Source organism: Mercenaria mercenaria, chromosome 3 (genome assembly GCF_021730395.1).
Source record: "Mercenaria mercenaria strain notata chromosome 3, MADL_Memer_1, whole genome shotgun sequence".
Classification (NCBI taxonomy): Eukaryota; Metazoa; Mollusca; class Bivalvia; order Venerida; family Veneridae; genus Mercenaria; species Mercenaria mercenaria.
The window spans coordinates 32,957,702-32,971,483 of NC_069363.1; the positions used below are offsets into that span (position 1 = coordinate 32,957,702).

Genomic DNA, 13,782 nt, shown 5'->3' on the forward strand with positions numbered 1-13,782 from the left:
TCATAAAAAATATAAGAGGAGAAGATAAACTTGTAAATAATCAATTCAGAGTTATGGTTCTTGCATATTGCATTTCTTCTCATTGCCATCTGTCAATATATTCAGTGTAATTGAGTTCTGTTTATTACATTAAAATTGCCATCATACAAAGGGGAGATGAAACTGTACACATCCTAAAATTCAGTTATGGTTCAGTGCCTTTGCACTCTGGACCATAATTCTATTTGTCACATACAAAAGGTAAAATAATTGATTTGTATTGTTTTGCTGTTTCAATATTTCAATGTGCAAGTAGTAGTTTATGAAGGCTATATATTTTGAAGATTGTCAAGAAATTTCATACATGAAACAGTTTGGTTTACTATAAATATTGATATATTTGGATGCAGTTACCATTAAAAGGGCCATAACTCAATTATTTTTACATAGCACATGTATATGCCGATTATATTCATTTTTTGGTAAATAATTTGTTTGGGTCAGGTCATTCGAAAACTATGAAATGGGTTATCTGGAAAGCAAATTGCAAAATTTTAATTTGCCAGAGAAATGAACCAGTATCTTCACAATAAATTAATTGGGGAAAACATATCAGTGCTTTAAACCAGTGTACTCTCAATTATTGTAGTCGTTGTCTTGATTTGCAATAGATCTGAACCAGTGTACTCTGAAATATTAATTTTGGAAAAACATTTGAATGTTGTGAATAAATATCTTAATAGATTTAGACATTATTTTGATTTGCACTAGATCTGAACTAGTATCCTCAAAAACTTAATTGGGAAAGCCACATCAGGTCTAAACCAGTATTCTCTCAGTATTCAACTTGCTTTACAATAGATTTGAACCAGTATCCTCTAAAAGTTAATTGGGAAAACCATGTCAGGTCTCAACCACTCTTCTGTCAGTCAACTTGGTTTACAATAGATGTGAACCAGTATCCTTTAAAAGTTAATTGGGAAAACATATCAGGTCTAAACCAGTATGCTCAGTAGTCAACTTGGTTTACAATAGATTTGAACCGGTATCCCCTAAAAGTTAATTGGGAAAACCATGTCGAGTATCAACGACTATTCTCTCATTAGTCAACTTGGTTTACAATAGATGTGAACCAGTATCCTTTAAATGTTAATTGGGAAAACCATGTCAGGTCTTCACCAGTGCCCTCTCAATAGTCAAGTTGGTTTACACTAAATTTGCTAAGTTAATGGGAAAAGTATGTCAGGCTCTAAGCTAAGCAATATCATTATTGAAATCATTTACTTGCATGGTAGGGCTCTGAACAAGTTAATTTCCTTTGAACAACGTTGTCTTAACTGGGAACAGATTTTGGGGTTCCAAATCTAAAAAGCCATTGTCATAATTTGAAACAGATTGATTGGCTCTCTGCAACCAGTATCCTGTTTTGGCATTTATCTTTCTGTATTAATTCTAAATAATTAGATTTTGCAAATTGGTTACACTTTATAGCACATTTAAGCCTAATTAAATTGCTCTTGTTCTGTTTAGCTTAAATAAAAATAATATTTTGTAAAAAATTTAACAACTTAGTAAAATTGGAGGCAGGCTTTTTGCATGATATACGTCTGCTGTTGCATTATCTTTTTATGGTTCCATAATTTTCTAAGTTCGTTATACTACAATTTTGACGTGGGACTTTATGTTCTTCCTTCCCTTTGCATCCTTCCCTTGCACTGTTCTCCTGCATTGTTCAGCATCCCAGCATGCACCTTGCACTATGCTTGCCACTTCCTCATAAAGTTCCAAGTCAAATTTAGTATAATGTACCATGAAATTTTGACTATATTCATGTTCTCATATAATCACACTGTTAGTTTCTACAAAACATCTAGTTCAAATGAAATGTTCAGCATGATGTTATGTTATGGAAAACAGTCAGTCTGAGGTCTGTAATACTTATTTTGTGTCTCAGCAATATTTAAACTTTTAAACTATTCAATGGATTCCAATGAAACTTTTATCAAAAGTTAAGCATAATGAGAAGCTATGTTGAGAGTCAATTCAGTCCCTCAAAGATTAGGTCACAGACAATGGCACTTTTCCTCCAGATTGTTCATTCAGAAATAACTTTTAAGATTTCAAGGGATTTCAACGAATCATTTTCACATGGTCCAATTTTGAAAATTCTGGTTACCAAGTTTGGGCTGACAAGCATGGTCAATCTGGGTTGTAGTTCAAATTGATATTTATTCACTAAACTTATGTTTAGGCCTAGCTTGGGATTGTATTGAGACAGTTGGGGTCACTGTATACAGTTTTCTGCCAATTGTGGTAATTGAATTTCGTTAAAACAGTGGGGCTAGGTTAACCGCATCAAATGCGGTTTCAGGTCAATAATTTAGTTGTCACCAAACATGTTGTGTAGCAAGTTGGAAATTATGAATTAGATATTGCAATGAAACTTGATAGAAAGCTTTTGAGGAGAAAAGGCATAAGACTTGGGGTCTCCAGGCCAAATGAGGTCAATGTCACCAATACTAAAACAGCATATTGTCACCAAACTTAGTGTATAGCAAGTTAATAAGCTTATACAGTTTGTATTAAAGGCTACTGGAGTCAGGTCACTGGTACTAAATGTAGAAAACAGTTTCTGGTCAATAATTACCCAAGATAAACTAGCAAAGAGGTACTGGTTAAAGATTTATCAATAAACCAAAGTGTCAGAATCTATTTTTGGCTACAAGTTACAAAAATATTATTTAAAAGGAACTGGATTCTTCAAATAACATGAAAGGGCTCTAGTGGTATTAGACTATTAAATACTTTTTGTCAAATACCTTTTAATACATTACATCAGTAGGGGGGGAAGTGCTTCCGATTCACCCACCTGCTTAGCTCAATAGGTAGGGCGTCGGTCTAAGGATTGCGGGATCATGAGTTTGATCCTCGGGCAGGATGTATGTTCTCCGTGACGATTTGATAAAAGACAGTGTCTGAAATCATTCGTCCTCCACCTCTGATAATTCATGTGGGGAAGTTGGCAGTTACTTGCGGAGAACAGGTTTGTTATGGTACAGAATCTGGGAACACTGGTTAGGTTAACTACCCGCCGTTACATAACTGAAATACTGTTGAAAAACAGTGTTAAACCAAAAAAACAAACAAAGCTTCCGATTCAGGTTTAAATTGCATGTAGGGACAATGTCATTCATTTCGGAGGTATTTGTAATCTTTCAACTGCTTTTATAGCTGGTATGGGGAAATTGTAAAGAAACATCTGTGTGTTAGATAATGTATTTTTTGTTATCAATATTAGATGATTAACTAGAAAATCAATATACTTTTGACCAAAATGCCACCAATCTTTCAAAAACACTGAAAAAAGTCATTGACAAGGGAAATAGGTGGAATGGCTGCTGGTTCATGTAACTGCATTTAAAGACATCTTCATTCTTTCTAGGTCAAGATCTGAACTGTATTACAGGTCATTTTTCAGCTGATAACACAATTTTAAAAAGTCACATTTCTCCTGAATTGAGTCGAACATTCTCATGGTGTTGATCATCTTTCAAAAATACTTGCAGCTGGCTATAATAGCTTGCTATGGATTAATGTCAGAACAGTTTGTCAAACAATTTTGATGTAAAGCTTAGCTGTTTGGAATATCATAGGACTGGGTTAAGAAATATTAGCTACTGACTAATATTGAACTACTGTATTTCAGGATTTAGAGATGGTCTGTTTACCATTGGCCTGCCAACCCTATTTACCACATAACAAATGTATCCTATATTTATTCAAGATAGTTTTCATACATGTTAGAAAAAAATCTGTCCCATCTGCCTTATACTTGTTTGTTATTAGATATTCAGGAAGTAATAGAATAAATTTTAGGATGTTTACAGATTTTTTCAGGTTTTATGCAAAGGGGATAATAAGGGGAAAAGGCATATTTTTGTTAATGTTTGCTTTAAGACCTTATCTTATTTTGAATGGTATTTCTTTCACAGACATTGCACGATTCTTGAATTTGTAGGTCATGAAGACTTTTATTTAGAACAATTTTTTTTTAATTTAACAGATAAATAAAATAAATTGATACAATTACACCTTTCTTTCATTTTTATTTTTATGAAATTCAAAGCATAAAATTATAGAAATTCAAAGCATATATTTGTAAGACAGATTCCTGTCGGCAACAACTGAAGGATTTTTAATATAGAACAGTTTTGATAGAGCATTTCTGTCTTTGCAGTGAATGTGTTTGTTTGAAAATCTTTGAAAAATTAAAATCTTAACATCTTTTGAAAACTGAAAATGCATTGAGCAAAATTATAGCCGAGTCCAGCACTGACATATGCAAAACAAATGTTTAGGTCTTCACTTCCCTAAAATGTTACATCTTAGTCTGTTAACTTTGGCAATATTCATCAGTGTGGTTCAATTTGTACTATGAAATAGAGACCAACATTTCACTAATTTGTGCTTGTAAATTTAGAGCTAAAAATAAAAGTATGACTTTTAAAAAAATTCTAGGATGGGCTTGCTCATAAATTTTTGTCATAATGATTTGGGAATGTTTAAGTCCTATTCAAGGTCAAGGTCACTGCATGTGGTATGGTGACATCAAAAGCCACACAGGCACCATTTTACTATGTGTGCTGTTTTTCCTTTTTACCTGAGTTTGAAAATTTTTCAAGAAGTTGGCACACGGTTCACCAAAGTAAAATGACCTGCAAGACGCATCTTTCAGTCATGTTGGTTCAGTATCAAGGTCATACAGTGAGATCAAAGGTCAAATAGGCAGGTTTTTATGTGCATAAGATATCTTTATATAGTAGCAAAATTATTTGCGTTCTGCACCAGTCAAGGCTGTACATTTTGGGGTCAAGTTTACACTTTGAAAGGTCAAGGTAGAGGTCATACAGGCGGTATTTCAGGTCTAATTTGTAGTTTTATGGAAATATTTTCAAATAACTTGGGAGACACGCATATTTCATAAGTTACAGAATTTGCTCTTCAAATGTGTATGTGGTGAAAAATCACAGAAAAGGATTGAATTTAGTTTAAAAATTATAGTTTGTCTTGATACAAGATAATATTATGATATGAGAATAACCATTTTAGTGCAGATTTAAAATACTTTACAACATAAAGAAAATACATGAGAGGTCAATTTTGTATCAAACTGCGACAGCTTATAAGTCTTTAAAATGAATATGCTTTAAAATTGGAAAAAAATGTATAAGAACATCCTGTGGAAACCTACTAGCATACTTGGTACAAATGAGAAATTTTGAGAGGTAATGAAATGTGCTGTACCTCTCATGTCCCTTTAAATTAGCATAAGCATAAGCACTGGTTACTGTAAGTAGTTTTTCGTATATTTTGTTGAATTTGAGTGAAATATCTATTGATCACATGACTTATTGATTGTACTATTTTGAAAAAAGCTCTGTATTTAAAGACTGAAAGATAAGATCAAATTTCTTTATTCTACTCTGTTGCTTTTCTATTGATGCAGCTTGTTGGCTGTGCTTGTATCTGCATTTAGCTAACTTTCCCATCTAACTTTTCCTATCCTATTTCACTGATATCCACCTAACTAGCTAGCTATCCCATGGTGTTCCCCCATGATGCTACTAGGGTATATATTTCTTCCTGCTAACTATCATATCCACCTAACTCTAGCCAGCTATCCCATGGTGCTGCCTCCATGATGCTACTAGGGTATATGTCTTCAAGCTAACTATAATTATATTCATGTAACTCTAGCTAGCTATCTCATGGTGTCCCTCCATGATGCTACTAGAGTTATGTATTTCTTCCTGCTTACTATCACATCCACCTAGCTCAATACACCTAGCTATCCCATGGTGTCCCTCCATGATGCTAATATGGTATATATTTCTGCCTTGTAACTACCATTAGGACCCATATCATATCCGTCTAGCTGTCACATGTGCTGCCAGGTTGTATATTTCATCCACCAAGCTAGCAGAAGCTGCTACCAAGAGAGATGCTGCATACTGCCAGCCAGCCCATGTTTCTTCTAGGGAGCATTTAACATTCTTTGCTTCTTACAGCCTACCCTATATATTCCTATAAGCTCATCTATCCTATAGGGTCTTATTGGTAGTATATTTCATTATGGTCTATACATTACATCTAACTAGCTCTCCTGTGTGCTACCAGGCTGTATATTTCATCCATCAGGCTAGCCAAACCTGCTACCTAATGTATGGTTGTATACAGCAAGCTAGCTTTCTTTTCTTACAGGCTGTATAACTTCCAGTCATCTACCTGTTGCTCTAGACATCTGTCTTTCAGTCTTTCAGTATTTAGCAGCTTGTTTAAACTAGAAAATTATAAGTTAATCATTATGGAAATACGGGACCTATCAAATTAATATTATAGTAACACTTACAATTTAAAACTACCACAGACAGTAATTAAAAACAATTAAGCTTGTATGATTTTGCCATGTTTGATAGAATTTTTTTTCCGTAAATGTAAGAAAGCAAAACAGCTTTTAAAATCTGCATCATAATGGTTGTTTTCTAAAACTCCTATGAGAGCATTATTTTCAGTAACTGTTATTTAATATTGAAACTTTACAAGTGACTGTATTATAGGGTTATAAAAATAGATGATAGCATCAAATCCCATAACTCTGACATTCATTTTAGCCGAATTGCTAAATTATGCCCCCCACTTGGACTAAGTAAATCCTGGTTAAAGTTTTGCATTCAACTCGGTAGGTATTTTAGAAATTAGGGTAATATTCCTGATTCAAATAGTAGAGCATTAATGTCTTAGGGACATCTCTTGTTCTTTGATCTCATGCATACCAGATATTTCTAGGTCATTTCTGATAATTTGCTAGTCAGGACCAGTTTTCTAGAGTAATTGCCCTTGAATAAATCAAAATTGCAAAATTTAAATCTATTAAGAAGAATATTATAGAAAATATAAATTAATTGGAAGGGTGTATATTGTGACTTCTACACACTTGGTATCTCTTGTATTGTTTTACAAGGTTCACTTAAGTGAAGTGTTGGTTGCTATTTCTTAGTATTTGTACTATTCTCAGTAGACTGGCATCAGTCGTTAGAGTCATTACATGTAAAGCACTTGGCCATAAAATCCTCTCTGATACCACTTTCTCATAAAATTTACAATATCTCTAGCCTCTGTCTCTAACGACTGGACAAATGCGATCCTGAGCCGGACAAATTTCATACCCGCTGATAATCACTGTCTCATTAGAAATCATTGCAGACATGTTCATGATGTAATGTAACCTTTGGCCGACTGCCCCAAGGGTTCAATAAACAGGTGCTTTGCTTTTATGACTTGGTGAATAAGCCAGAGAGGGATCAATTTTCATTAATTGTAAAAGATCTCAGTAAGTCACTAAGTGTATATAAAATACGCTTTAAATTTGAAATATATAGAAAATGTATTTTTCAAAATAGGATCAATTTAATTCTGTTTATGAGTTGTTTGAATAATTGATAAGAAAAAAATGAGGGAAAAGATTTGAAATTGAAAGAAAAAACATTTTCAAATATATTTTCAAGATACCTTCAAATCATTTTGTGAATAAATTAAAAACAATTTATTCAATATATACCTTCTAAGACTTTTTATTAATTTATATTAGAGGGTAGATTAATATCTGCTATAAATCACAAAAAATATTTCTTATCTAAAGTCCCTGTAATTTCATGTCTGATTGCAGATTCATGTTAATTAGACTTTAGTGGTCTCTTGTTGATGGCATGGTGCAATGTATTACATCAATTATGATTCTGTTTAGATACAAAGTGAAGACATGCTGTGCACCAGGGTGCTAAGTAACAAAATGTAACATAATAATAGCTTGAAAACTGACCAACAATAATTCTTATATATATATAGACATGTACATGTAGTTGGCAACTTCAGAAAATCATATCAATCTGAAAGTTTACATGTCATATGTGCAGAATTGTTTTTCGATCATAGCTAAAATTAAGCCTATTTAATGATAAGGTGGTTTAAGGGATGTGATTTTAATTTTTTCATGAAATTTTGTATGTAATATGGAAGAAGCAATAAGCATATGGACTACAACAACTAGGACATACAAATATTCGTGAAAATCAGAAAGAAGTAGTAGAAGGATATTTATCTGGAAAAAACACTACAAGTTCTCTAATTTTGGTTTGCGGCCAGCATGGATCCAGACCAGGATCCATGCTGTTCGCTTTTAAGCCTAATGGAATATTGAAGAAACTGTTAGCGAACAGCATGGATCCTGACCAGATTGTGCGGATGCGCAGGCTGGTCTGGATCCATCCTAATCGCAAACCCACTATACTGGTTTTCCTATGGCACGGCTCAAAATATTCACAAATATTTTATTTTATTATACAGTAAACCTCGCTTATAAGGAACAGCTTGGGACCTCTAAAAATTGTTCCTTATAACCGAGGTTCCTTATATCCGTATAGGGAACTAATTCCTTGTAACCGAGGTTTGTATAACGAACACAATTTTTAGAGCGAACACTATTTGACTGACGTCTGAAAAGGGCTCCGGGTCGACCATGAATCTTTATGTGAGAAAGTTTTGTCTAGTACCAGTCCTTTCCTAGAGAGATGGTAAGGTAACTGACTGCGTGTATATGACTGAAATAGTGTTGAACCTAAACTAAGCCAAAATGTACGTCGGTAAGATTGACGTGATTTAATTGTCTCTTTGTCGTTATTTCTATCTTCTTTTTTAGGAGAGCACTACATTATGATCATAAGATATGTTGCAGCCCTTACCTTGCTCGACAGCACTTTATGTGAAAAGGCATCGATACTAGTATAAACTAAATGTTCAAATAATTAATACAAAAATGTTAAATTACCTACCAATTAAAATTTAAAAGTAGGATATTTATGACATACAGTGCATTACGACTAGACAATGGCGCCATACATACAGACTAAAGCGTAAATTATACCTATTTGTTTTGCTATTGTCCATTTTAGCAAACCCGCTATAATTTTACAATTGAAAATTTGGTAAACTGGACTATCACGCGTAATTAACACATTTATTTAGGATAGTATGACATGACCATGTTCGCGACTGATTTTCATTTACTATGTTAACTTGAAATACTTAATACATCTAGCTCTCAAACATAATCTCAAGTAACTATAAGTTAATGATGATATTATTTATTTTCTTTTTATCATATCCGTGAAATAACAAACTAAAGATCATAGAAATGAAATAACATATGTTTATTCATGTGCATAAAATCGCGTGAAAGTGCCGACGTTACTCTGACGTCATCAGCGATTCTCCTGTTTATTTCCAATATTCTTTGTGTCTGTTCGCTATAACCGAGGGGTTTTCCGTTGAATTTCGTACTTTGGGCTAGAAAAAGTGTTCCTTATAACCGAGTGTTCTTTATAACCGAGTTTCCTATAACCGAGGATTTTTACATTGAATAAAGAAGGAATAAGATCGGGGAATTGAAAACCGTTCCTTATAACCGAGTGTTCCTTATATCCGAATTCCTTATAAGTGAGGTTTACTGTATCCAAATTTCTTTGACGGAAATCGTTCATCATCTTGCAAAACATATTTCATGTTTAATGGCTAGTGGGTTTTTCCCAATAAACATAACTTTCTAAAAATAAAACTGACTTGTAGCTCTTGTTACAATAAAACTGTATACACAATGATTCATGTCTTCATTTAAATTTTCATAAGTATTCATACAGTTAGACCTATTGTTACTTTCAAACATTAAAGCAGCAATGCCTCCAGATTTGGCTAAAAAATATTCTTTCTTTCAAATTGAAGCTTGGTCATATTATGAATACTATAATATGATTTTTTGTTTCTAAAATATTTTAAAAGTTCCAAATCAAGAAAAAAAAAACCGACCGCGTCGGAAATCGAACCCCGGACCGCCGCGGCAATAAATAAATTTTCCTGTCATCGTAACCAGTAACGCTATACCACACATGATACACAGTGCTTTCTTACTTGTAGGTGTCAACTGGATTCTTGATACCGGTATTGTCGGTATTTTATATTCAATTGTAGTTACCTTACTATCTTAGGCAGTCAAATTCCATAATAAATGTTTTAGAAACAATGACAGGAAATATGTAAATACACTTTCATGTTGATCTTGTTAATAAAATATATGAATTACCTATACATTTTATTCTCCATTTTTGCACATTAAATCACAATCTAGTTTAATACTCACATAAAACTTGTATCTTGTTATTGGAGCAGCAGAGTTTATTTTCTCTCAGCTCAACATCTGGCTGGAGTTTTAAGCCTCATTTATCACCTTGTGGTCAGTGGCAATGGCATAACACTGACTTGTTCATTGGGCAATAAACCTTTGTACTGTTAGGACACTGATGAATCCTCATCGAGGTTATGTAAGCCGAAATCGCATTTTATAAGTCTGTTGAGATAAGCCACAGTAAAAGGGAGCTACAGAAAATTTGATATATATTTTTTAAAAAAAATGAATAGATAAATGGGAAATGTTTAATCTCAACAGACTGTGTAAGTCTATATTCTCAGTGGCTGGTGATTAAAAGCAAGCAAGGCATGAACTTCTGTTGGTTCATTTTGGTTAATGGTGCATTTCATTTAAACAGGGTTCATTAATAATGACTAGGTTACCGTGGTTACTAGCCCAGGAAAAAAATTAATAAGATAGAAAATTGCTGTATCAAGGCTTTAATTGGAAATAGTTTCCATTATGAATCAAATTTACTGAAATGAATTGTTTTTAAATTCATTGGCATTTGCAATGTCTGTTTGAGGAATAATTTTTTAAGGTAAATTGGCAAGGTCTAAAGTTGATATAATATGGAAAGTTAAGTGGCAAGGTGAATGAGATGAATGGATGCAAGAGTTGATGTTAACTTTCTTCAACATTTAACCCTATGGGCAACATTTTGTAAAGCCATTCAAAATTTTAAGATATTTGTAATTAGATAATATAAAGTATTTTGTAGACAAAATTGTTCAAAAACTCACCAAGGTTACATATTACATATCCTAGAATGTTTGTGATAAGATTTTTGGCAAGATCATTTTTGTAAAACCAGAGTTGTGGGCCTTGAACAATCTTATAGAACATAATACAGAGTACAAATTGTTGCAAGACAATAATTGGCAAGATTGATCCAATAACCCATGAGTCATTGCCTCTTGAGTAATGTCTTAATAGTGTGATTTCATATTGATTTCCTGTCCTATTAATAGGAAACCAAATCAAATTATTTTAAAGAAGAAGATACAGAGTACAGTGTATTTACTTTGTCACCAGCTATAAACTAGGCCAATCATAAAAAATCCATGTTAGCACCATAGAGGAGACATCTTCTACCTATCTTGCAGAAAGCTTGTCAGAAATGAAGTCAATATACAAGCTTGGGTATCTTGGGTAAAAAAAAAAAAAAAACTTAAAAAATGATATTGGATAGAAATCCCATGTAAACGCAATAGTAGAGATATTTTCTATCGGTCTAAAGGTCAAAATAGAAACTTGGTGGTTTTTGGAATTGAATTAAATTTATGTTCAACTTGGTCATCTTGTGTTTAAAGTCACCAGGTATTATGTAAAGTGGAAGGTTATGTTGGAAACTAAATCCATTTGAGGTCAAAAACTATATCACAGAAAAATCCTTGGTTACACTCTAGTTATATTACCTTTCAGATGTTAAGCATGGTCAGGCAAACTAGCACTATTGTGACCCACTTAGATTTTGTAAATTTAATCAGAAGTTTTAAGCAATTTTGGTGAAAGTTTCAGTTTGAATAATTTTTAACTTGATGTTGCATTTAGTTATGGTTTAATAGGGTAAGGACTTTTTTTTTTACTTTTTAAGACCGTAGGAGTGAGCTTTTTTCCTTTTGTTTTATTTTTCTGCCAATCTTCCATACTGCTGAGGAGGAGATGCTGCTTCAGAAGATTGGCAGAGTTGCATTTTGTTACAGCTGCCAAGGCCTGACAGATCCTTTACTGTTGATCGAGACATGCTAGCGTGACCATCGAGGACAATCCGGGTGCCTATTGTCCGCAAGATTTTGACGTGTGGGAGTAACTGGTTCTACAATTCTGTGCCCGCAGTGTTTAGATGAAGGTTATTCCTTTGTTTTTGAGAAATGGAATCAGGGATTGTGAGGATTTTAATTTCTTTCAGGTACACAGCCTGCCAGTGACAACTGACTGTGTGTCCCGTCCATACATACAGTCGGCAGGATTTTCTTTCAGCGTCAAGACCTGCCTAGGACAACCTTTATGAGGTGGGCAGGATTTCATCTTTTCCAGGTCTAAGGTCTGCCTAAGACTGCAGAAGATACAGAAGCAGCAGAATATTTCTTTCAGGTTTCAAGGCCTTGCAGATCCCTTAACTGTTGATCAAGACTGCTATCGTGACTATCGAGGACCCGGTGCCTATATGTCCGCAAGATATAAGCGTGTGGGGGGTGACTGATCTGTAATCCTTGCCGGCGGGTTGCTAGATGATAGTTGTTCCTTTGTTGAGTGAGACGGAAATCAGGGATTGCAAGGATTTCTGATTCATTTCAGGTCAATACCCTGCCTATGTCTTCTAATGAATGTTTTACTTGGACGGAACATACATTGGGCAGGTTTTGTATTTCTTTCAGGTTCAAGGCCTGCAAGGAACAGGCAGGATTTTCTCTATTTCAGATTTCTGTGAATGTTTGCCTTCCGCTACCAGGACAGGCCAGTCTGTTAGAATTATTTTCATGTAGCTCACTTCTGCAATATTGAATTCTTTCCTTATTTAAGCAAAACTTAACATAAAATAATTTTGAATTTTTTTTCCTGTTTTGGCTTATTTAATTTTAGGCTTGAGAGCAGAGACTTTCATTATTTCCATGCATGGAAACTGAAATGATGGCAGTCCTTGTGTAGAGATCTAGACACTTTGTTCCCAAGGTGATGTGAAATGGTGCGAAGTGTTGTGTATGTCTTCTGCCTTCACTCTACTAGACCACTACTGCCTGGATCTTCAGTATCTCCAGTTAGTATTGGTAAGTATATCTTCTTTAAATTTACTGAATTCAGCAATTTCCTTAAACGGATTTGTCCATCATTCAATTTGGGCAATATCATTTATTGTTCCCCTACTGGTTGAAAACCAGTTTCAGGGACTATAGGAATGCGCTTTTCCGTCTGTCATTTCGTTCGTCTGCAATTTCGTGTCTGGTCCATATCTGTTATCCATGAAGGGATTTTAATATTACTTGCCACAAATGTTCCCCGTGATAAGACAATCTGTCATGCGCAATCCCTGGACCCTTAGCTTAAAGTTCAAGGTCACAATTGGAGGTCAAAGGTCAACAGGGCTTTTTTCCTGTCTGGTTCATAACTCTGCCATCCATGAAGGGATTTTAATATTATTTGGCACAAATGTTCCCTTATACCTCATAATAAGATTGTGTCATGCACAATTTTCAGACCCCTAGCTCAAAGGTCAAGGTCACACTTGGCAGTCAGATGTTAACATGGCTTGAACAGGGTCTGTTTCGTGTCAGGTCCATAACTCTGTCATTCATGAAGGGATTTTATTATCACTTGGCACAAAAGTTTTCCATGATGAGGCCACGTGTCATGCAGAAATCCCAGAACCCTGGCTCAAAGGTCAAGGTCACAATTGGAGGTCAAAGGTCAACAGGGCTTTTTTCCTGTCTGGTGTATAACTTTGGCATAAATGTTCGACGCTATGAGACGGAGCGTCTTGCACAAGAACCTGATCCCTAGGTCAA

At 34.4% G+C, this 13,782-nt stretch overlaps 1 long non-coding RNA gene across 1 annotated transcript in view; it reads left to right on the forward strand.

Annotated features, from left to right (window-relative positions):
- LOC128555543 (uncharacterized) overlaps window positions 1–13,283 on the forward strand; it is a 31,440-nt gene extending 18,157 nt beyond the window's left edge. The window contains exon 4 of the long non-coding RNA XR_008370150.1: window positions 12,863–13,283. This is a non-coding gene — a long non-coding RNA (uncharacterized LOC128555543). The remainder of the gene's footprint in view (window positions 1–12,862) is intronic.
- Window positions 13,284–13,782: the final 499 nt, after the last annotated feature.